This window comes from Gymnoscopelus microlampas (assembly GCF_963454915.1).
Source record: "Gymnoscopelus microlampas genome assembly, chromosome: 17".
NCBI classification, from domain to species: Eukaryota; Metazoa; Chordata; class Actinopteri; order Myctophiformes; family Myctophidae; genus Gymnoscopelus; species Gymnoscopelus microlampas.
The window spans coordinates 2,848,817-2,874,907 of NC_139954.1; the positions used below are offsets into that span (position 1 = coordinate 2,848,817).

General features: G+C 41.1%; 1 pseudogene across 1 annotated transcript in view; it reads right to left on the reverse strand.

Moving 5' to 3' along the window:
• Positions 1-7,779: 7,779 nt before the first annotated feature.
• Positions 7,780-26,091, reverse strand: part of LOC311065083 (NACHT, LRR and PYD domains-containing protein 12-like) — a 64,601-nt pseudogene continuing 46,289 nt past the window's right edge. The window contains exons 11-13 of the transcript XR_014602925.1: positions 21,135-21,284; positions 16,654-16,706; positions 7,780-8,468 (exon numbers count right to left, since the gene is read on the reverse strand). The product of XR_014602925.1 is annotated as an NACHT, LRR and PYD domains-containing protein 12-like (transcript). The remainder of the gene's footprint in view (positions 8,469-16,653; positions 16,707-21,134; positions 21,285-26,091) is intronic.

Sequence of the window (26,091 nt, forward strand, 5' to 3'; positions counted from 1 at the left end):
AGTGATTGTCATTGAATCTCTCTTAGTGTCAAGGACCCCCAGTTTGATCAGTCCACGGACCCCCATTTGATAGAATTTTCATATCTGGGACCTCCAATCCACACTATAAAAATCCTCAATGTTAATGGGTAAGGGTCCTATTTGTTCCATTTGTGCACTCTCAAAGTTACAGGCCCGTAAGCCATAAGGGTTCATTTGGTTCCATGTATACTCTCAGAGTTAGATATTTAAAATCACAGCGTTTATTAATTACATTGTTAATTAGTTAGAATGACTATGACTGTAAATGTAATTGTAATGTTAGTCTAGGTAGTCATGTGACCTCAGATAACAGTTGCAGATAACTAGTCAACATTCACTCTCATGATTGGACACAATTGGTATCCTGAACCTATTGTTACTGTAGTAACTGGAGCTAAATGATATGCCCGACTACGCCACCTCCCGCTTGTGGAGGGGGCAGGAGGAACCACTAAACCTTAGAATGTTGAAACTCTGTAATATGACCACTTTCCCTTAAACAGGAACAATTTACCCGAGGCAGTTTGTCAAAATAGAACATACTTTATTAAACAACTATGTAATGATATGGATTATTAAAATATCAGGCAATAGTCACTAAGGCAAGAATATAAAGTGACAAGTTTTCTCTTCTGATAAGGAAGGGCGGGTCGGCCCGTACACATGTTACTACCAGGTATTGGGGGAAAGCGAAGGGGACAGGTCTGGCACCAAACTCATGCAATAATAAAATATAATAGTCAATACAAAAACATGCAGTGTCAGGATTTTACATACACACCAATAAAAACCAAAGGTCCCACAGTGCAGTCCCAAGAGATGAATGGGCATGTGTAACAGGGCAGACCCGGCCTTGAACACGGTTGCACTGTAACATAAGAAGCAGAGAGGACCAATTAAAACAATGTCACTATGAATGCAAATCTAAAACCACTGCCTAACTACTGTACCTCAAATGAATGAACTCAAATAATCAAATCAAAATAACAGTGGAAACAGTGGCTGGACGGACTGGTCCCTTTAAGGAAACAGCCCTAGTATTTCAACATAATGCAAACACTATTCAAATCCTTAAAAAGAACAAACAGCATAAACCTACTTTGCTTTGCAGTGAATGCACACACATGCAGCACAATGCAGGGACAAGGGCGGGGGACAATTCCAGCACCACGGCTACAAGAAGAAGACAGTGATGTTACAAAACTAAAAATACATTAAAATGCACAAAGAGGCAACACATAAAATCTATACAGCTGTACCAGTATCTCCAGGTCTCTAGACACCGCACAGCAGCTCACTGGTGGTCACTTCGTTTGTAAACTGAAATAAAAATAATAAATACATTTGATTAGAATAAAACCTAACAATGTAGATACAAATACAAAGTGCTATAGGCGTGGTAGCATCCATGTGCTCAAACAGTAGGCTAACAAACAAAGTAGTAGCATGTGCTGAAACAAACAAAAGGCTAGCAGTAGCATTAGCTGCAACAAACAAAAGGGTAGCCTTACAAATGGTTATAATGTAGTGATGGCAGTCTGACACTGAAGCTCCGACACACGCTTCGAACCCAGAAATAAATTAACATAGAACCACTGCTTCGAAGCTTGCTTCAGTGCGGAGAAAATCACGTGACCTATGACGTCCGAAGCAGCAAGTGGTTCATTTCCTCGAACTGGTTTGAGACCATGAGTTGCCACGGATCGGCTGCCGTAATGATAGTAAATACCACAAAAAAAGACACAACTGAATGTGTCTGTCGTGGCGTGGTCCGTAGCGTGCGGGACTGGTGAACGGAGGATCGTGGGTTCGATCTTGGGGTGTTACACTTATTTGTCAATATTAAGTAACAGTGGCCGATCTATTGTGTTACTATAAAAGTTATTTACCAACACATTTAAGCAACGTTGCAAGTAACTCGCATGGAATCTGTTCAATATGAAGTATTAAAGTTGACCCTTATGATTAATTAAACACATTTGTGTTAATGTAACAAAAATGATAAGGCCATTGAATACTTTTTTAAGTTATAAAAACAATGTGGTTTTATATGACATGACTGTATAGTCATGTCATAGACCTGCCTGCTTCATTTCAAATTAAATCTGACATTAATGTATTAATTTGCCATAATAAATAAATTAAATGTGTCAAATCTTTGAGTGTTCCCCATCCTACAAACATAAGCACACCCTGCTCCATACACAGTTTATTTTTATTTTATTTCAATATTTAATTACAGGATACACCTTGGATATTGCCCAAATAGTTGAATACAAACATGAATCAGTCAAGTCTTTATTTGTACAGTACATTCCTTGCAATAGGAACATTTCACAACAAAAATCTAATCTGATAATATATTTACTATTGTTTTACTGTCTCCTATTAAAAGTGTTTCGCTGTCTCTATTAAAAGCCTCAGCTTTTAAATGAAATGCAGTCTTGCATTTCACCAGGAGATGTCACTATCACTGAAGCTTCGAGCAATGAACCTATTTTTGAACCGATTGGTTCAAATGGTTCAGTGGTTCAAAAAAGCTTCATTTTGCCATCACTATTATAATGTGCTACACAAAGTTGAGCTTTGGCCTACCATGTGTTCTCCTTCACCCTTCGTGAGAGGGGAAACACCATCCTCTGCAGTAGAGTAAAATGGCTCTCTATTGGGAGGAACTAGACATTTATACTTCCTGGTCATGTGACCAGGTCAGGTGCAGTTGGGTGCACCAGTCGCCTAGATTCCCACATTACTGTCTGATGAAATCCTTCACATCCAAAAGGTCAACTTAGCTGTAAAACTAGACAGCGACCATGTCTTCATGTAAATCACTGCTTTTCAACCTTTAGGTCCATTATTTATTCTCCATTTGAGCCACAGAACCACCGTTTGATGACATTTAGACTCTCAAACTCAAAAGTGAATATTTTCTTATCTTTAGGTGAGATTGTGTCCACAATTCCATCCACGTTGTATTGATGTGTTTACCATAGGAGAGATAATAAAAACAAACTATTCTTCTACTTTCTCTAATTGTGTAGACTTCTTGTACATTAAGTGATGCAGATGTTTAACAATAATTTAAATCTTCAGAGCGTGAAATTAAACCAAATGGACCCTTACACTCTCAAGAGTTAAAGATCTATAAGGGTCCATTTGGTTTCATTTTACACTCTGAAGAGTTAAAGATCTATAAGGGTCCATTTGGTTTCATTTCAGACTCTCAAGAGTTAAAGATCTATAAGGGTCCATTTGGTTACCAACTCTCCATCATTTAGCTGGGGACCACCTGGAACCCCCTCAAGGACCACTGGTTGAGAACCAGTGATGTAAATCAAACAGCTGTGAAAACATGGAACTATTGGGAATCAATTGAACTGCAGAAAGTAACTCAAACATTAATATGTCATGTGACACATGAACAGTGGTGGGAAAAGTGCTCAAATGTTTCACTTAAGTAAAAGTATCAATACTACAATGTAGAAGTACTCTGAGTCTGTTACAAGTAAAAGTCCGGAATTAAAAATGTACTTGAGTAAAAAAAAGTACGAAAGTATTGGTATCAAAATGTACTTAAAGTACCAAAAGTAAAAGTTATAAAATGTTTGAAAATAGCAGATCTACAAGCTCACAACGCGTCGCATCGTGACGCGTTGTGAGCTTGTAGATCGGTTAATTTTCAAATAGCCTGTGTATAAAATAAGGCTAAAGTTGTTCATGTGTTTTATAATATAATAATTTATATCTGCAAAGTAACTAGTAACTAACACAAGCGTTCATGTTAAAGAGTTCAGACTCTATATTCAGACAGTAGTGTGTGTTCAGTAACAGGGCTCTCCTTGTCTCTCCAGCTCTTTAATAAACAAACACAACAATACATCTACAAGTAGGCTGACAATCTCATCCAATCAGGAGAGAGCTGCAGCTTCAGTTCAGATTTTGTCTGCTCATGTGTTTGTGTCATCACTTCCTGTTTATCCTGTATCCTGTAAGTAGTTCTCTCTCATTGGAGGAAAATGGAATCCCAGCCTGATAATGTATGTTGGGTTTACTAAAGAGAGCCAATGGAGACTCCTGTTACTGAACATGTTGTGTTAGTCATCATTAGCCTATCACAGCGTGTAGTGGAACCAAGCCTTTGACATTCAGTCTATATAGGAAGTGACAGTTCATATGAAATAAATCACCATAATATACATGTCATCACTGTTCAAACCAAACACTATACACCCATCAAACACGCTCTCGAGGTCATGACCTATAACATCCCCCAAGAACATTCACCCCTAACAACAGCAGAAGGCACTGTGCTAAAGGAGGTCAGTGACTTTAAATACCTGGGCGCATGGGTCGGCTCCACAGAAAAGGACGTTAAGGTGAGGAAAGCACTTGCCATTAAGAGCTCTTAATGGCATGACCAGTGGAAATCCAACCTTCCCCGACGCATCAAGATCAGTTTCTTCTCTGTGACCGTGGAGTCTGTTCTCCTCTACGGCTGTGAATGCTGGACACTAAAGCAAGCCCTACAGAAGTCCCTGGACGGGTGCTACACCAGAATGTTACGTGTGGTACTGAACATCAACCAGGACGAGCACATTACCAACAAGCGTCTGTACGGGGCACTACCAAGTGTATCAGAAAAGATAGCAGTCAGGAGGATGAGACTAGCCGGCCACTGTCTGCCACCGGCACCGAGAATTCCCAGTCAAAAAGCTTGTACCGTGGGAACCAACACACGGGAATCGATCAAGAGGACGTCCCACACCGACTGTACCTACGTGGATGTACGAAGGAGAGATGCTGGTGCAGAAAGCAGAAAGGAGCTGGCCAGATGTATGGAGAACCCAGATGACTGGAGACTCCGATGGAGGGCTCGTCTGAGGACGATGTAGAGAGTAGGCTACAGCTAGACAAAACAGCTTTCAGGTTTAACGCTCCCTTCACTTGGAACCAATTACAACACACTTTAAAAATGGATTCCATGGCCTCACTGGGTCCATTTAAACACTTGCTAGCTAAAAATAAGCTGTCTTTATTACTGTTTTATTCTGTTTTTTTTGTTGCGGTTTTCACATACATAACCTGTTTTATTCTGTTGTTTTTATTCATCATTATTATTCACACTGTTGTTTTATGCTTCTGTAATCTATGCATCATTGAAAACGAGGGCTCTGTCCTCAATGTATCCCCGAGAAAATAAATAAAGGTTGAATGAAATATGAAGGGCCTGTAGTTTCACTGTTTTACCCATGCTGGTGTCACAAGAAATAACTCTCAATGACACTTGATTTTATTACCTTAATAAACATGGTCATAAATACTATATGCTTCCAGTCACTAGTTGAAAGTCTTCTTTCAATCATCATGATATGTGTTTAGGTAAATTATGGTCCCATTTATTTTAAAATTGATGATAAAGTAGGCTATGCTCTAGGAGGGGCGGGATGATTTGTTAAGCTACACAACCAATAGCATTCATTCCCCGCCCCCCGCTCTTGATTGACAAGCTACCCAATAGCATTCATCTGCGGTTGCATAGGATATGACACGATATAGAAAGATGGTGGATTTGAAATGGCTGAAAAATAGTCTTCATCTACGGTCTGTAGAGTCTATTGGCGTAACGCTGTCCATTCTTTTTACAGTCTATGAGTGTAACCAATGGTGGTCGTGGGTCCATAATAAAACACGTCACTGATGGAGTTTAGCCAGGAATGAAAGGCATATTTATTCTGCACATGCTCAGAGTGCATTAGCAGACAGAGTGTGGCACGCAGGCACGTCATGACGTCACAACAATAACGTGGCTTTATACTCAACACCCTCCACTCAAACACATGTTCATAGCTCCCTAGAACAACACATCATTATGTTCAATACTCAACACCCTCCACTCAAACACATGTTCATAGCTCACTAGAACAACACATCTTACAACAAAAAATAATAATCTCTTTTCCCCTCTGGCATTTTAATTGGACCTGGCAAATCACATGACTCTCCAAACAAATAATATGTACATTTTTCAAACTTAGCCTTTTGTTAGAGTCTTGGTTAAGACATCAGCAACCATGTCTGTCGTAGGGCAGTATTCTATTGCTATCTTACCATCGGCTTGTGCAGATCTAACACCATGGTACTTAATGTCTACATGCTTGCTTCTTTGTGGGCAAACTGGGTGTTTGTAAAGAGCGATAGCTCCCTGGTTGTCCTCATATATCTTAACTGGTTTATGCTGGCTAGCTCTATCCATTTCTTTTAATAGTTGTACAAGGTACATGCTCTCTTGTGTGGTAGCTGCCAGTGCCATATACTCAACTTCACAAGTAGATGGCGCCACTGCGGGCTGCTTCTTACTTTTCAAGGATATAACAGGACCACTCTTACTTAAGCTAAAGCCATAACCTGTTGTGCTTCGCCTACGTTTTGACTGTTTGGAGCCCATAGCCTCTGTGTGGGTTCTTGGTACACCATGAGCAACCCTGTAGAAATAATCTACATCCTCATTTTATTCCTCACATTTAGCTTTGCAATGAAACTCTTTTAAATATCCTGGAGCTTTCCTTTCTCTACTGGGGTAGCACTGTGCATTACCCCAGTGCCCCCAGTAGGGGGTAGCGCTGTGCGATCTCCTCCTGAACCCTGTGAATATGTCCTCTGGTCTCATTAGACTGACTAGCCTCATGTTGGATAGTAGTATCACTGTGATACTGTACACTCACATTACACTGTCTCTGACTCTGGATGGTTGTTCTTACACGCACGCACGCACGCACGCACGCACGCACGCACGCACGCACACACACACACGCACACGCACACGCACACGCACACGCACACACTCCTTACATCAGCGTGGCTAGCTGCATGCAGCCAGTGGTGGAAAAAGTACTCAAATGTTTTACTTAAGTAAAAGTATCAATACTGCAATGTAGAAATGCTCTGTTACAAGTAAAAGTCCGGAATTCAAAATTGACTTGAGTACAAGTACAAAAGTATTGGTATCAAAATGTAAATGTGGGCTGAAGTGGTTAATGTATGTTTTGTAATAATAATCTAAATCTACAAAGTAATTAGTAACTAAACTTTTCAAATAATTGTAGTGGAGTAAAAAGTATAATATTTGCCTCTGAGATGTAGTGGAGTAAAAATAAAAGTACTGAAAATTAGAAATACTCCAGTAAAGTAAAAATACCTAAAAATTATACTTAAGTACGTGTAGGCCTACTTAGTTACTTTACACCACTGACGGTATGTAACAGTAGAGCTACAACTGAGTACCTATTATAAAAATACAAACACTTATACTTGAGTATTTTCTAAATAGTCATTAAAATGATTCTGCTTGAATTGCTTGAATCTGAATTGACAAAACAGAGAAAGTAATGTATATCGTCTCTGTCGGGTGGAAACCTCATATGTTCCAAAACTCTTACTTTTCACCATTCACATTCAAAAGCATCAAAAGCAGCAGATCTACAAGCTAGAAACATGTCGCTTCACGCTGTGTTTCTAGCTTGTAGATCTGCTGCTTTTGATGCTTTTGTGTGACGTTGTAGTATGATCAAGTAGGGGTTTTGTTAACACAAAAGAATAATAATTTGTAAACAATAAATAAATACAAACTATTTTCAGAAAACAGGTTGTGTGTTGTGTAATGATAATGTACAAGTATTGAAAAAGGTAAATACTCAAGTAAATTAAAAGTATCTTAAAATTATACTTAAGTACAGTACTTGAGTGAATGCACTTAGTTACTTTCCACCACCGCGCGTGAACACACACACACACACACACACACACACACACACACACACACACACACACACACACACACACACACACACACACACACACACACACACACACATCCATCTTAACCCTATTGGTTGAGTCAACTCATCAGAGACATTATCTGTCCTCACAAAGACACACTGAGGAGGAGGAGGAGTCATAAAGCCTAAACCCAGGGTATAGCGGTTCAGTGAATGAGGACTGGAAGGAGTAAAGGTGTGTCAGTGAGTCAGAGGACCCTTGATAGAATGACACAGTCCCTGCAGAATGGTCTAGATACACTGCTACTCTGTTAGAGCCAGAAGAACGGACAGGGAGGAAAGTCTGCGTACTATTGTGAGAGACGATGTAACTGTCTCCATCACAGCCCAGACTCCAGGACTTGTCATTGAATCCAAGCTCACTACCATCTCCTCTCCTGTTGATGCCTCTGTAAGTCACTCCTATCCCAACCTCTCCACTCCACTCTACCTCCCAGTAACAGCGTCCAGTCAGACCCTCTGTACACAGAACCTGTGGAACCTTATCATCAAATCTGTCAGGATGCTTAGGGTATGACTGAGGCTCCTCCCCCTCTATCACCTTCCTGTTGTCCTCAGACAGACAGAGATATCTGTTTGCTGTGCTTGGATCCAGTGTGAGAGGATGGAGATCTGATATGAGAGAGAGAGAGAGAGAGAGAGAGAGAGAGAGAGAGAGAGAGAGAGAGAGAGAGAGAGAGAGAGAGAGAGATTTTCATTGGTTTAATATTCATAAAACCCAAACACATAAAACAACAAAAATAGCGGATCTACAAGCTCACAACGCTCTGCAACGCGGCACCTTGAGAGCTTGTAGATCTTTTGCTACTTTTGTAGTAGTATAGTATAAATAAGGAGATAGGAGGTTTCTTTCTGACAATATGAGACAACAAACCAACATAAACAATACATGCCTCCATTAAAGGGATAGTTCACCCCCAAAATGACTTTTTTTCTATTGATTAGTCACCTGGTAGGAGACACAAAGGAGACTCTTTGTGTCTCCTACCGGAACCCACTGCTCGTCATCATTGTCTTAGGAATGAGACACAAACTAAAACGGATCCATGAATTCAAGTCTCCATGTGGTGACTAATCCATAGAAAATAACGTTTTGGGTGAACTATCCCTTTAACCTTTTAAGACCGGGAACGCATCTGTGTCATTTTAGATTTTTAGCTATAACCATTATTGTATACTTTGGCTATTCAAAAAATGAGAGACAGCGAGATCCAAATCTGGCGGTGGCGTGCGCCGCGGCGGCCGCCGCATCCACCACGACCGCCACGGCGGGTGGCGGCCTTCGTGGCGGCCGCCACAACCGCCGTGGCAACCGCCGCGTCCGCCAGATCCCCCGCCATAACCGCCGCCTCCGCCGCGTCCGCCAGATCCCCCGCCATAACCGCCGCCTCCGCCACCGGCGCCGCGTCCGCCAGAACTTCCGCCACCGGCGCCGCGTCCGCCAGATTTTCCGCCATAACCGCCGCGTCCGCCAGAACTTCCGCCACCGGCGCCGCGTCCGCCAGATTTTCCGCCATAACCGCCGCGTCCGCCAGAACTTCCGCTACCGCCGCCGCGTCCGCCAGAACTTCCGCCACCGCCGCCGGCCGCCTCCGCTGTGCCCGCCAGATCCTCCCCCGCCCTTCTGGCACGAGTGCCAAGCAAGCCTCTGCCAGCCTCCGCAGACAGAGCAAGAAGTTTTTTCCGTGCGTAATTACGCACGTGTTCTGCTCTCCCCCCCCCCTCTACACCGATAACTCTTTGCCCAAAATAGCCGATCTCCAAGCTCACACTCCGCGCATATAGTCAATAAGATGGTTATTATTATTCATATTATTATTAGAATGACAAACAGTGCATATAGTCAATAAGATGGTTATTATTATTCATATTATTATTAGAATGACAAACAGTGAATGTCTGACGGACAGAAAGCCTTCTCGAATGATGCCCCGTGAAAATAGCCGATCTCCAAGCTCACAACGCCTCACGCTGCAAGGCGGTCTGTCTGTCTGTCTGTCTGTCTGTCTGTCTGTCTGTCTGTCTGTCTGTCTGTCTGTCTGTCTGTAAGTCTATCTATCTATCTATCTATCTATCTATCTATCTATCTATCTATCTATCTATCTATCTATCTACAGTGTCGGCCCTATGGGGGGGCATTGGGGGGCAATGCCCCCCGCAGGTTAGACTTTGTGCACCCCCAGTTCAGATTGGCCAGATTTTTTAATTTAAAAAAAAAAATGTAAGCAGCGCAGCGCAGCGCAGTATAGCCTGCCTTTTTTTTCTCCCGCTGTGGAGTCTGTGCCTGTGGAGATGCAATGCCGACATTACATTAAAGACATTATAATGCTATAATTGTATTTGTTGTTGGTGCATATAGGGGCAAGGTAAATTAACTGAATTAACCGAAATAGAGTTACAAAGCACCCCAAAAATAAAATATCCATCCAATAACCGTGTGTGTGTGTGTGTGTGTGTGTGTGTGTGTGTGTGTGTGTGTGTGTGTGTGTGTGTGTGTGTGTGTGTGTGTGTGTGTGTGTGTGTGTGTGTGTGTGCGTATGCGCGAGCGTGCGTGCGTGCGATGCGAAGCGTTGAAAGCTTGTAGCCTAGATCTGCTATTTGCACATAGCCTAGGTATAAAATAGGGCTAAAGTGGTTAATGTAAGTCAGTCGAATCCCATGCTATGAGCTTGTAGATCTGCTGTTTTTGAAAGCATCTCTCTGTCTTGCGCGTAATTACGCACGTAACTCTGTCTGTCTGTCTGTCTGTCTGTCTGTCTGTCTGTCTGTCTGTCTGTCTGTCTGTCTGTCTGTCTGTCTGTCTGTGGGTAAGTCTATCTATCTATCTATCTATCTATCTATCTATCTATCTATCTATCTATCTGTCAATAATTACATTTCTCTCTATGAAGCGATATCAAGCGAAAATAAAACTTCGTATTTGGAAGGTTTTCTGGCCGACATCTGCTTGTGTGCGTGCGCTCACCACCGTGATGGAGTGTCTGTCTGTCTGTCTGTCTGTCTGTCTGTCTGTCTGTCTGTCTGTCCAATCCAAAACAGCGCGTGTGTGTGTGTGTGTGTGTGTGTGTGTGTGTGTGTGTGTGTGTGTGTGTGTGTGTGTGTGTGTGTGTGTGTGTGTGTGTGTGTGTGTGTGTGTGTGTGTGTGTGTGTGTGTGTGTGTGTGTGCGTATGCGCGAGCGTGCGTGCGTGCGATGCGAAGCGTTGAAAGCTTGTAGCCTAGATCTGCTATTTGCACATAGCCTAGGTATAAAATAGGGCTAAAGTGGTTAATGTATGTTTCATAATATCGTAATATATGTCTGACAAGTAACTAGTAACTAAATTTTTCAAATAATTGTAGTGGTAGTAAAACTACATTATTTGCCTCTGAGCTGTAGTGGAGTCGAAGTAAAAGAATTGGAAATAGCTCAATTAAAGTACAAATACCTCTAAAGCCTTAAGTACAGTAGCCTACTTAAGTAAATGAGTTAAATTCCAGCTGTCTTTATTATTATTATTATTATTATTATTATTATTATTATTATTATTGTTGTTATTCATATATATGTCATGCTATTTTATTATTAATATATGTTATTATTGTTATTATTATTATTATTACCCTTATGACAATTATCACTATTAATATTATGATTATTATTCTTTTTATGGGGGGGGGGGCGGGACACCACTTTGGATATAATAATAATCATCATCTGCATAAGATAGGCTATACGTACTTTTATGGATACTCAGAGAGAGACAGAGAGAGAGAGAGAATCTGACTATATAGTGGTTAATTTAATGTACCTGTTCATTAATAATCATCGTATTAATCTTAACACTGACAACAGATACATTGAAAATATTTAATATTATTTCAAATACACAACACACATTTTTTTTTGTAGACATGCATTGGAAAATACAGCCTAATAGCACAACAGCAAATGAGATTTACACATGTATCCATATTGACATGAAACGATGATTCATTTACCAAAGTCACATTGTAAGCGTGGGATCACTCGATGTACATTATACAAAACCAGCACAGCACAATAACACTCTATCAAATCTAAATAAAAAATCTATGGATAACAAGGACTTTACACAAATAAAAATCATGCCATTGGTATGACATTCAAATAAACCCCCCCCAAAAATCCAATAATTACAAATGATGTTTCATCAACCATGTACATTTTCTATATCGGTGTTAAACACTCTTTGACTTGGCTCGTAGCTTTCAGTATGAAATAAAATACAGTCTTGGCAAAACATAGTCCAGTCCTTTCCACGTCACATTTTTGGTCAATGTTGCAAGATGGATGTAGCTGATAGTAATAATCCAAATATTACTAGATCAATTCTGTTATATTAGTTAGGCACTTCATTAAATCACTCAGAAAGCGAGCAGCAGGCATTCATCATGGGAGTATTCAACAGTAGGCTACGTCAGTGGTTCTCAAACTTTCTCATGTCAAGGACCCCCAAATTGACACTTAATAGCCCGCAGACCCCCATTTGAAAAGATATGCCAGGGACCCCTATAAGAGAAGATTTTTACGGCTCTATAGCAGTGATTCTCAACCATTTTAATTTTAAGGACCCCCAGTTTGACATGCATTAGGGCTACGGACCCCCATTTAATGGCATTTCCATCTCTGGGACCCCAATTTATATTGTAAAATCAATGTTAATTTAACTCTGAGAGTGTAACGGGTCCATTTGGTTCCATTTGTACACTCTCAGAGTTACAGACCCATAAGGGTCCATTTGGTTCCTATCCATCATTTAGCTGGGTACCCCCTGGAACCCCCTCAAGTACCCCTGGGGGTCCCCGGACCCCACTTTGAGAACCAACGGGCTACGTGCAAATAGCAGATCTAGGCTACAAGCTTTCAACGCTTCGCATCGCACGCACACACACACACACACACACACACACACACACACACACACACACACACACACACACACACACACACACACACACACACACACACGCTGTTTTGGATTGGACAGACAGACAGACAGACAGACAGACAGACAGACAGACAGACAGACAGACAGACAGACACTCCATCACGGTGGTGAGCGCACGCACACAAGCAGATGTTGGCCAGAAAACCTTCCAAATACGAAGTTTTATTTTCGCTTGATATCGCTTAGAGAGAAATGTAATTCTTGACAGACAGATAGATAGATAGATAGATAGATAGATAGATAGATAGATAGATAGATAGATACATAGATAGATAGATAGACTTACCCACAGACAGACAGACAGACAGAAAAACAGACAGACAGACATTTGTTTTGATATCATTTCAACGGGGCATCAGTTTGTCATTCTAATAATAATATGAAGAATAATAACCATCTTATTGACTATATGCGCGGAGTGTGAGCTTGGAGATCGGCTATTTTGGGCAAAGAGTTATCGGTGTAGAGGGGGGGGAGCAGAACACGTGCGTAATTACGATATTATGAAACATACATTAACCACTTTAGCCCTATTTTATACCTCGGCTATGTGCAAATAGCAGATCTAGGCTACAAGCTTTCAACGCTTCGCATCGCACGCACGCACGCTCGCGCGCACGCACACACACACACACACACACACACACACACACACACACACACACACACACACACACACACACACACACACACACACACAACACACAACACACACACACACACACACACACACGCTGTTTTGGATTGGACAGACAGACAGACAGACAGACAGACAGACAGACACTCCATCACGGTGGCGAGCGCACGCACACAAGCAGATGTCTGCCAGAAAACCTTCCAAATACGAAGTATTATTTTCGCTTGATATCGCTTCATAGAGAGAAATGTAATTCTTCAAAGATAGATAGATAGATAGATAGATAGATAGATAGATAGATAGATAGATAGATAGACTACCCACAGACAGACAGACAGACAGACATTTGTTTTGATATAATTTCAACGGGGCATCAGTTTGTCATTCTAATAATAATATGAATAATAATAACCATCTTATTGACTATATGCGCGGAGTGTGAGCTTGGAGATCGGCTATTTTGGGCAAAGAGTTATCGGTGTAGAGGGGGGGGGGGAGCAGAACACGTGCGTAATTACGCACGGATAAAAAACTGCATGCTCTGTCTGGTCGGGACCAGGGGCTGTGGAGGCTGGCAGAGGCTTGCTTGGCACTCGTGCCAGAAGGGCGGGGGAGGATCTGGCGGGCACGGCGGAGGCGGCGGTTATGGCGGAAGATCTGGCGGACGCGGCGCCGGCGGCGGTTATGGTGGAAGATCTGGCGGACGCGGCGGACGCGGCGGAGGCGGCGGTTATGGCGGAGGATCTGGCGGACGCGGCGGTTATGGCGGAAAATCTGGCGGACGCGGCGCCGGCGGCGGTTATGGATCTGGCGGACGCAGCGGAGGCGGCGGTTATGGCGGAGGATCTGGCGGACGCGGCGGTTGCCACGGCGGTTGTGGCGGCCGCCACGACGGCCGCCACCCGCCGTGGCGGTCGTGACGGCGGTTGTGGCGGCCGCCACGACGGCCGCCACCCGCCGTGGCGGTCCTGGCGGACGCGGCGGCCGCTGCGGCGCACGCCACTGCCACATTTGGATCTCGCCCCTCCTGGAAAAAATAGCAGATCTACAAGCTCATAGTGCGGCAGTGCCGCGCTATGAGCTTGTAGATCTGCATTTCTTTTTTTATCTTAAAATGTGTGCAAATCTTTGAATATATATATCTTTTTAAACTACATTTTTAACTAAAATCTTTGCTTCTGGGGGTCCCTGGAACAAACCTTTTTCATGTCAAGGACCCCCAAAATTATATGTAATTGGCCGCGGACCGCAATCTCAAAATATGCTGTTCCAGGGACCTCCAGAAGCAAAGATTAGCAATAATAGCAGATCTACAAGCTCATAGCGCGGCACTCGGTGCCGCGCTATGAGCTTGTAGATCTGCTATTTTTGAATAGCCAAAGACATTTTAAAATGACACAGATGTGTTCCCGGTCTTAATGGGTTAAGCCTCTCTTACACCATGGGTTCCCAACGTTTTCAGGCCGCGACCCCCCAAAATAATCATATTTGAGCAAATAGGAGACCCCCAAAAAAACATATTTGAACAGCTAGGGGACCCCCCAAAAAAATCATATTTGAACAGCTAGGGGACCCCCCAAAAATCATATTTGAACAGCTAGTGGACCCCCCAAAACAATCATATTTGAACAGCTAGTGGACCCCCCAAAAATATCATATTTGAACAGCTAGGGGACCCCCCAAAATAATCATATTTGAACAGCTAGGGGACCCCCCAAAATAATCATATTTGAGCAGCTAGTGGACCCCCCAAAACAATCATATTTGAACAGCTAGTGGACCCCCCCAAAACAATCATATTTGAACAGCTAGGGGACCCCCAAAAATAATCATATTTGAGCAGCTAGGGGACCCCCCAAAATGATCATATTTACACAGCTAGGGGACCCCCCTCAATAATCATATTTGAGCAGCTAGGGGACCCCCCAAAATAATTATATTTGAACAGCTAGGGGACCCCCCAGAATTATCATATTTAAACAGCTAGGAGACCCTAGCAGACCTAGCAGATCTAGAAGCTCACAACACATCAACAACGTTGTGAGCTTGTAGATTGACTATTTTTGTGATTGTTTTCATAGACTTGATTACTTGTTTTTCGGATTGTTTGTTTCTCGCCAAACCTGGCAACATTATAGGCGACGGTAAACGCTAATAATGTTTTTTATTTAAATGCTGGCAACATGTTTAGACACCACACGGGTCTTCCCAACAATTGCGAAGATTGAAGAGAGTTTGAACATGGCCAAATAATAACTTAATAACCAAACTAGGTCTAATGAAGCACACACACACACACACACACACACACACACACACACACACACACACACACACACACACACACACACACACACACACACACACACACACACACACACACACACACACACACACACACACACACACGTTTGGCTCTGAGTATAATATTGTAGGCATTGTCTCTGAACGTTGGTGGAGCTGAATTATTAACATTCAGTGTAAATGTTGTAATGAATCTCCTGGATTCATGTTCATGTGTATTTTTTAGACATTTAACCACTTAACAACACTTAGTAAACTTCACCTTTGGCTCTGTACTTGATCTGCTCTTGTCCCCCTCTACACACTAAACCTCTTTGCAGAAAATAGTGGATCTACAAGCTCACAACGCCCTTGTGAGCTCGTAGATCGGCTATTTTTGGCTAAGGTTCTCCACAGAATAGAGAGGCTAGGGTTCAAGTGGTTAATGTAAAAAAATACATATTGGACTGGACCGTTGGCGGTCCTAGCGGGCACCTAGGCTCTAATGTAGCCTGACAACGCGCCACTGGTTTGAGTCCCGATTCCAACAGCCTTTGCTGCGTGTCACTTCCCATCTCTCTCTCCCCGTTTCCTGTCTACCTACTGTACTATCAATAAAGGCATAAAAAGACCCAAAATGCAGAATGTGTGGCAGGTAGGGAGACCTAGGAGTGTTTAGTAAACAAGCATCAGCTGGTGTTAAGGACCAGACCAAGAGCAGAGAAACCTCCTGAATTCACTGGAAGCTCTACTGAAGAGTTTTCAGGACAGCATCCAGGGAGGGAGGGGCCAACAGAGTATAAAACAGTGTAGAACATTTCAATATGGGATACTGACACAGACAGACAGACAGACAGACAGACAGACAGACAGACAGACAGACAGACAGACAGACAGACAGATACTCACGTCTTTTAAGGAGTTGAGGATTGGTCCAGTGTTCATGTCCTCCATGTTTCAAACTGTAGGAAATAGAACAACAATGCATCAATGTCTGACTGTCTAACACAACGTCTCCACTACCTGACACTACAGTGTTTCTGCTACCATTATCTTCACCAGGCAGCCCGTCTGGACAAACTCACTGCCACCTGGCTTGGAGGAGAGGAGTTAGAAACACATCTTGTTTACAATGCTAAATGAGGACATTCAAATGGAACTGCAGCAGTATATGCTGGATGAGCAACTGTCATGAAATGAGTGAGAGGGGATTTTCTATGTCTTCTTCAGTTAGATCTGCTATTTGAGCTTTTAGGTCTGCTAGTTGCACTTGTAGATCTACTATTTGATCTTGTAGATCTGCTATTTGAGCTTGTAGGTCTGCTATTTGCACTTGTAAGATCTACTATTTGATCTTGTAGATCTGCTATTCTCACTGAATGGTTGTCAATTTTCTCAGAATGTTCACATATCATGACATGCCTACAAGAGAGATACTAGGGTACTGACTCCTCTAAATAGTTTAAATTGATGCCGAACTGCAGCTTACATGTATTATGCTAGAATATACCTTAAATACAATTGTACAGTTCAATTAAAAGTATCTGCCATAAATCTAGCATTATTAATTCATTCATTCATATTCATTTGTAGTGTAATTATTAACTAAATGCATCAATTGAAATGATGAATTACTTTCCTAACCATATATTTTGAGCTGAGAATCATAAAGTTTAAACTTTATGAGCTTATTTGGCACAGACAGTGCACATTAATGAACTCTTAACATGATTATAGTAAATATGAATGAGTAAATATGCTGGATTTAGTACAAAACGGTGACTTTTCAGGAAATGGAAAGAATAACCTGTGTTATTATTTTAAGTTTGTAAATAGGTGATGGAACGTGTTGTGAGCTTGCCTTGTACATCAGGCATTTTCACTGCTTTTACAGGACAGTCATAAAGTGAAGTATATATTAGGGTAATGGTTCTCAAAGTGGGGTCCGGGGACCCCCAGGGGTCCTTGGGGGGATACCAGGGGGTCCCCAGCAAAATTAGTTAATAAAGCCAATCATTTTAACCCTTTTATAAATATGTTATACTTTGGCTATTAAAACATAGCAGATCTACAAGCTCATAGCGCGGCACCGAGTGCCGCGCTATGAGCTTGTAGATCTGCTATTTTTGAAACATCTTGAAAATGTGTGCACATATTTAAATCTTTTTTTAACACAAATCTTTACTTCTGGGGGTCCCTGCACCACATATTTTCAGGTGGGGGTCCCTGGCCAAATACATATCAATTTGGGGGTCCTTGGCACGAAAAAGTTTGAGAACCACTGTATTAAGGCTTAAGAGACAAATGAGCAATAGCATTCATGTGTGAAAGAAAACTGAAATAAATGAAATATGGAGATACAAGGTTTCTGTGACAGTAACACTATTCTATTACAGTTTTCACATTCACATATAAGATGTACTTATAAAACTGTTGGGTCAATAATATGCAAATTATATCTTATGTTTAGCAATATTGAAACTAAATAATAAACAGTTAACATCTAGTTTTATTTGATCTACACTCACATAATTGGTTGATTTCCAAAACATTCTGAGGATCTGTACTTTACTTGAGTATTATATTTTTTTTACCCTTATTACTCTTACTCAAGTACATTTCCAAGAAAAATAATGTACTCTTACTCGAGTAGATTTCTACAAAGGCTAAAAAGTACAAGTTACTTTTGGTTTGCTGAAGAAAAAAAAAGAACACCTTTTCCCCTAAAATGCAATTGGCCACAAGCTGTGTTCGTCAAAGAAGGAAACCTATCACAGTACACGTTCTCCACTGGGGTCTACGTAAAAGCGGAAATATGTCATCCAGGCCCGCCCAGCATCCATATAAGGATAACGCCGGTTAACCCACGTTACTTGTTTATCAACTCAAAACAGGACGGCGGTAATAATGGCGGCAGTAGGAGAAGACGAGAGCGCTCTCTCCGTCTCAGACTCTGATGACTGTGATGATCAGCAGAATGAGGCTGAGAAACCCGAACAAGAACAACACCCATGGCCTTATCTTAATCCATGTTTGAATATGCGGGGGTGAAAAACCCGGACACAGACAAAAAAGCATATAGCTTCAAATGCTTACTGTGTTTACCAAAGACAAACCACATCTCTGCTTTCAACAATAATTTGTACACTCGGGTGGTTGCGTCGTTGTGTTTACATGTGCGGTGCAGCGGTGAAACAATGGCGTCAACGAGTGAAACGCTCAAAATTTTCACTCGTCCTCTTCTACCCAAGGTAGCAAGTGTCCGTTGATAATTTTAATAATCCAATTGATAATAATCCGTTTGGGATCTCCCTGTGAATGAATAACTAGTGTTGCTTGAGCGTGTCCGTCCCTCAGTCTATCGTTGCCGAAAATGGCAGATCTACAAGCTCAGAACGTGGTGCGAACAGACGCAGTGTGAGCTTGGAGATCGGCTATGTTTGGTGCATGACACCGTCGTACGATGAAGTATAAATTGCGCTTTTAAAGCGACAGTACACACATTAACCGGTTCTTCAATATTATTTTCCAAAAGTAAAAAGGTCACTTGCCTTCTGTCTGTTAGAAAAGTACTGTATTTGAAGGCCCTAGTAAAATGTAGGGCGAGTGATATATTTTGGTTAAAACAAAGAAAAAAGAATAGAAAAATTAAATATGCATTTTTTGTTTATAAAGAGTTGAAGAGACATGGAGATTTTATAGTAATTATTACAGTACTATTCATAATATAAAGCCATTTAACACTTATTGCACATTATATGAATGGTTGTTTTAATGATAGGCAAAAATATTTTTTACTTTTGACATCTTCATTTAATTTTAGATAGTGGTCAGCCAAAAACTCACTGTCACAAACTGGCCAATAAAAAAAGATACCGGTTCTGTTCAGAATTTTTCGTCTCACGTCTTTTTTCTTAATAATAGAAAAAGATCGATAGTGGGCTCGATAAAATCTTGGTTCGATAAGCGGGCTCGATAAGGTGCTCATTATCAATAAAAATTAACGAGCTCCATCCCTACTCCTCAGGCTTCGTCCACACGTACACGGGTATTTTCATAAACGTAGCTTTTTATATGCGTTTTGGGGGGTTCGTCCACACGCAAACGCGTTTTTGCTCCATGTAAACGCATCTTTTGGAAAACTCCTGCCACAGTGTAGATTTTTAAAAACTCAGGCTATGTGTTCCCGTGTGGACACGGTAAACGGAGTTTTTGCATTTAGCCGTTAACGTTTAGCCGTTGTCGTGTGGACAGAGAGATTTTTTTAAACAGGGCCGTGTAGACGCGGAGGTTTTCAAAAACGAAAACGAAATATCTGCGTTTATGAAAATACCCGTGTACGTGTGGACGAAGCCTCAGTGAAGGAGAGAACATGCCCTGTCTAATGTCTGAAAATGAGTGTACTGTGGGAAGTAGACTGGATGGTCTCTAGATGCCTAGATAGTTTAGATTTCTGCAGATCTAGAGTTTGGACAGACATTATGTTTTCTTGGGAGGAACTCCTGATGATGGCCACAAACAACTTCAAGGCTATCCAACCTTTAAGTTGCAGTTTCCTCCATTGACAGCCCTATTTGTGTAAACCCCCCGTGTTTAATAAAACATGAAAATGACAACCTTTTCGATCCCATTAATTTCAATTCTATGTTTTTATAGGCATTTCTGCATGCTTTGTATAACGTAATGGTTCTACAAGCAAGCACATCAGTGCCGGTGGTTTCAGAGTGACTTCTCTGAAACGAGTTACAAGGTCTTATAAATTAATTGTGAAAAAATTACAGCAATTCATTGATGTGAAAAATAAGAAATGTACTTTTACTTAAGTATTTTACTTAAGTGTTTTCAAAAGCATGTACTCTTGATTACTTAAGTACATTTAAAAGCAAGCACTTTTTTACTCTTACTCAAGTAATATTTTGACTGAGCTACATTTACTTGTAGTGGAGTACATTTAACCAGGGAGAATCTGTACTCTTACTCAAGTACTGGGGTCGAGTACTCTGTCCACCTCTGGATTTTGATTATTATTACCAAACATTACCCACTTCAGCCCTATATACATTTTGGTCATTTGAAAAAAGCCGATCTGCAAGCTTGTAGATCTGCTAATTTCAAAAGATTTGTTTTAATTTGAAAACTTGGGACATTCTGCATAATGAGTACTTTTTACTTTTGTACTTTAAATATATTTTTATACCAATACTTTTGTACTTTTACTCAAGTAAATTTTGATTACCGGACTTTTACTTTTAACAGAGTATTTCCACATTTCAGTATTGATACTTTTACTTAAGTAAAGAAAAAATGTAGTACTTTTTCCACCACTGCACGGGACTCAACAAGGGAATCGCTGCACTAACCAAACATGAACACAGTCCAAGTCTACTCACTTGAGAGTTTCCAATCCAGAGAAGTCCATCAGTCCAGATTCCGGCAGAACGGTGAAGGTCAAGTCTAATTCTCTCAAATGAGAAGGATTAGAGCGGGTAGATGAGGCCAGAGCTTCACAGCTTCTCTCTGACAACCAGCAGTTCATCAGTCTAAATGACAAATAAAACACCAGAAGTTTGAATGTCTGCAATAAATAAAACCTGATTACAGCCACATATTAAAGGACCTGATCTGGATGGACTGCCTGGGTTTTAAAGTAGAAAACCAAGAGCTGGAAAGAGCAGACAGACAGGAGTAACAAACACAACAATCTTTACTTAATCTTCCAACATGCAGGTAACACACAGCAACAGGTTGACAACAGATGATCAAGCAAACAGAGAGGACAGAGTTTATATACAGTATTGTATACAGAAGACCTTACAGGATAAAGGACAATTGATGGACAATTTAAGACAAGTGAAGCTGATAGGACATCTGCTGGAGCAAAAGACAATACAGACCAGTGGTGTAAAGTAACTAATTACATTTACTCAAGTTATGTACTTAAAATAAAAATATAGGTACGTTACTGAAGTATGTCCAATTTTTATAACTTTATACTTTTACTCCACTACATTTCAGAGGCAAATATTTACGGGGCCAGGCTTCCAGCATGGACCCGTTTTGTTATTGGCATTATTCCATTTCTTCCTCTGCCATTTTTGCCAGTTCTGGCTGAACCGTGCATACGCTTTTTATGAAACTCGGCCATATGATAGATGGTCATGAAAAACGATCAAGAAATAAATCTCACAATCTTTCGTCAAAAGGTGGCGCTATAGCACTCAGTTGAAAATGCCAACTTTGAACAGGTACAACTCATGCCCTGTTTGACCTACAGCCATGAAACTTCGATGCACACATGCGTCTCCTCATGCCTAACAACTTTCACTGTTTGACTTTTGACCTCTGACCTTTAGATCTCCCACCATTTTGAATTATATGAAAAGCAGTAAAAAGCAGTTAAAACCTATCTCCTCCTGGGATTTTTGAGCAATCTGCACGAAACGTTTTACACATGAACTTTGGACCTATGCCGACAAACGTTTGCAGCGGATTTTCCATAAGTGAAAAAATGAAGCTTTAATGAGCCAATGAATATTGCCGTTTTATGACAATTATTCATCTGCCCCTAACACATACATGCAGACTTACCATTCTTTGAAACTTTGCAGAAATGTAAAGGGCCATTCCAAATATCACTGAAACCAATCTTACTCCAATTGGTCAAACGGGGGCGCTATAGCAATTTTTTGAAAATTGAAACTTTAAACAGGCAAAAGTCATGCCTCGTTTGGCCGACAGCCATTAGACCTGCTTACACATGTGCCTTGACTAATGAGGAACACATCTATCACGTTGACCAGTAAGCACCGCCCTTAGATTGTCCGCAATCTTGAGCAGTTTGAAAAACACTTAAAGCCAGGACTTTTCAGCTATTTGCGTGAAACTGTATGATCAGTGTGATCTCTTTTTTCAGAGGTTTGTCTGTTGGTCCAGTAGCTTCCCGCTTAAGTGTATGTCTCACAACCTCAAGGTCACAGGTTCAAGCCTCACTTGGTGCAGACTTCATCTAAGTTGCATTTCACTCAACATGACTATTAGTCTAGATGGAAAGGGGGGTCCACGCGCATAGGGTGGATTTTTTTACGCCACCTGTTTTTTCGTAATCCTTGAAGGGTGTATTTTAAGATTCTGCCAGGTAACAGGCTGAAAAAATGTCCCATGGGGTTAATTTTTAACCCTTTCTTACACAACTCCTACCCAAATTCGAAAATGTAAAAAAAAGACAAAACAGCATAGCTATTCAAATAAACAACCTACAGGGACAAATGAACACATGTTTCCATACAATTAGGACCCAAGGAATTCATAAAAAATGTTATTATTAAGATTCAAGCACATCTTGACTCTGTTTCGGGGCAAAAACTGCACAAAAACAGCTGAAAATGGTTGTATCACATCTATTACTTCTCTTTTTTACTAAATTCTTACATGGATTTTTCCCTGACAACTGTTTTTTTTTTAATCCTTGAAGGGTGTATTTTAAGATTCTGCCAGGTAACAGGCTGAAAAAATGTCCCATGGGGTTAATTTTTAACCCTTTCTTACACAACTCCTACCCAAATTCGAAAATGTAAAAAAAAAAGACAAAACAGCATAGCTATTCAAATAAACAACCTACAGGGACAAATGAACACATGTTTCCATACAATTAGGACCCAAGGAATTCATAAAAACATTTATTATTAAGATTCAAGCACATCTTGACTCTGTTTCGGGGCTTTTTTCTTAATCCTTGAAGGGTGTATTTTAAGATTATGCCAGTAGTAGAGGCCCTAAGAGGGGTCCACGCGCGACTGTTTCTTTTTTTCTTTTTTCTAGTTTTGATTTTTGGCATCCATAGGACCTCTAATATAGGGATTTTGATGATCCCAAGAAAAAAAAGTGGTCCACAGTGTGTTTTTTTCAATGTTTTATTACCCCTATGAGACCTGCGGTATGGCTGGCTGGAACGCCGGCGAGACTGTCTTTCGGACACTGTGGAACGCTCAGATTTAGACGCAGCCCAAAGATAGAGATACCATTTGATTCCAGACAACCTCAGGTTTCCAATGAGACCAACCTTGTCATGCTACCTTGTCGGGAAGGGGGCTAAATACCTAATGATTCAAATTTAAGACAACATTTTGGCAAGGAAAAAACGGCCATCACCATTTTCCAAATGGTCCCTTGAGCTGTCACCTCAATATATGTGAATGGAAATAGTGGGAGAGCTTAAAGGTTTAATGACATTCATGTTTACACCACATTCAAAGTTTTTGTCCTGGTCCTTCAAACGTGTACAAAAAGTTTCAACTGAAAATTCCATTCCAGTGATCCACTGTAGGTGTTTTTGTCTCACATTTCTAAAGCCTTTTCAACTGCAATGTCAAAAGTAATTTTTGCCACTAGAGGTCGTAGTTTACAGATTTGCCTGTCAATCATCAGCGTTGCTCCACCCCCCCAAGTCCTCAACCCCTCCCCCGAACCCTCAACTCCTCCCCCTCCTCCCCCGCCCTCTAGAAAGAGCCTTTTTTCTTTTTTCTTTCATAGCATCATTCTGCAACCATAGAAACGGACGACGTACGATCATTAATAACACTTTTTATTCACAAACTATGGCGGCCAATGCACATTTATTCGACCCTGATTCAGACCCAGAAGTAGATCTTTTAATGGCTGATTCTCCGCCACAAGTTCGGCCACGGCGAACACAGCAGACAGTTGATCAATGGTAAGTGATGTTAAAATTATGTTTACAAAACAACGTTTGCTTCAGCTAACTTTGTATCCTCATAAACTTAGTGATAATGTGTCTATGTGACGGTAAAGTAACCATTCATTCAAGATAATAAATCGACGTTGTTTTACTTTTAGTCTGTGTACAATGTAATAGGCAGTATGCATTAGAAAAAAATTAAACCACTACAGAAGGCTACCGTTATGCTCACTTCTTTGATTTATTTGTTATTTTACCAAAGAGGATAGCACTGTGGTTATGTAGCTTTCATACGCTATCAACGTTTGTTGCTGTAGGCAATTGTTTCTGAAATTGGTATCCGAGGACCCCCAGGGGTCCTTGGCGGGGTACCAGGGGGTCCCCAGCTAAATAAGTTCATATAGCATCACAATGATTGTATCCACTTTAACCATTATACTTTGGGTGTATTAAAATAGCAGATATAGCTGATCTTGTAGATCTGCTTTATTTTTAAAAGCATGTATATTTGCGCACATTTTTTTATATATATATATATTTTTAAGTGAACCTTTTTAACTCCAAACTTTGCTTCTGGTGGTCCCTGGAACAAAATATTTTGCGAAGGGGGTCATATACATTTGGGGGTCCTTGACATGAAGCAGTTTGAGAATTACTACTGTAGGCCAGTGGTTCTCAAACTTTTTCATGTCAAGGACCCCCAAATTGACACTTTTTAGCCCGCGGACCCCCATTTGAAAAGATAAGCCAGGGACCCCAATAAGAGAAGTATTTTACAGCTCTCTAGCAGTGATTCTCGACCATTTTAATTTCAAGGACCCCCAGTTTGACATGCAATAGGCTACGGACCCCCATGTAATGGCATTCATACCTCTGGGACCCCAATTCATATTGTAAAATCAATGTTAATTTAACTCTGAGAGTGTACAAATGGAACCAAATAGACCCGTTAGGGTCCATTTGGTTCCATTTGTACACTCTCAGAGTTACAGACTCATAAGGGTCCATTTGGTTCCTGTCCATCATCTAGCTGGGGACCCCCTGGAACACCCCCAGGTAACCCTGGGGGTACCCAGGCCCCTCTTTGAGAACCAACGCTGTAGGCATACCCCTACTCTAGTATAATCACTAAAAAAACACGATCACATAATTGCCTATATGTGTTTTGCAGTGAATCCTTGGATTTGAGATGAAGTAATATAACGTTGTTTAGTTTTATAATTCAATTATTTTACTATTATTTCACAGGTGCACTTGTGGAAATTGTGTCAGCAAGCCGAAAGAGGAGGAGAATATCTGCTGCAAAGAAATACCAAAGGTAACAATCTAGCTGCATATAGACTGTTAATTATTTCCCCTAGCCAACACATACACAAGTCTAAACCATATAGAAATGTCAACATGTATTTCACTACAGCCAAGATGAATTATGTGTTGCAGACAGACACAGCCTAGATGACTGCTAGGTGTGAATTGGGATTAGCATTTACATTGTTTGACCTGTAAAGACACAGGGTGTGTGCCATTGACTCCACTCCCTTCCTTCCTGACATACACGTGTAATGTAATGATCAAAGAGCCTCTGTCTAGAATGAGAGCCTCCTCACCTCCACACACACACACACACACATGCAGGCCTAGTAACCCAAAGG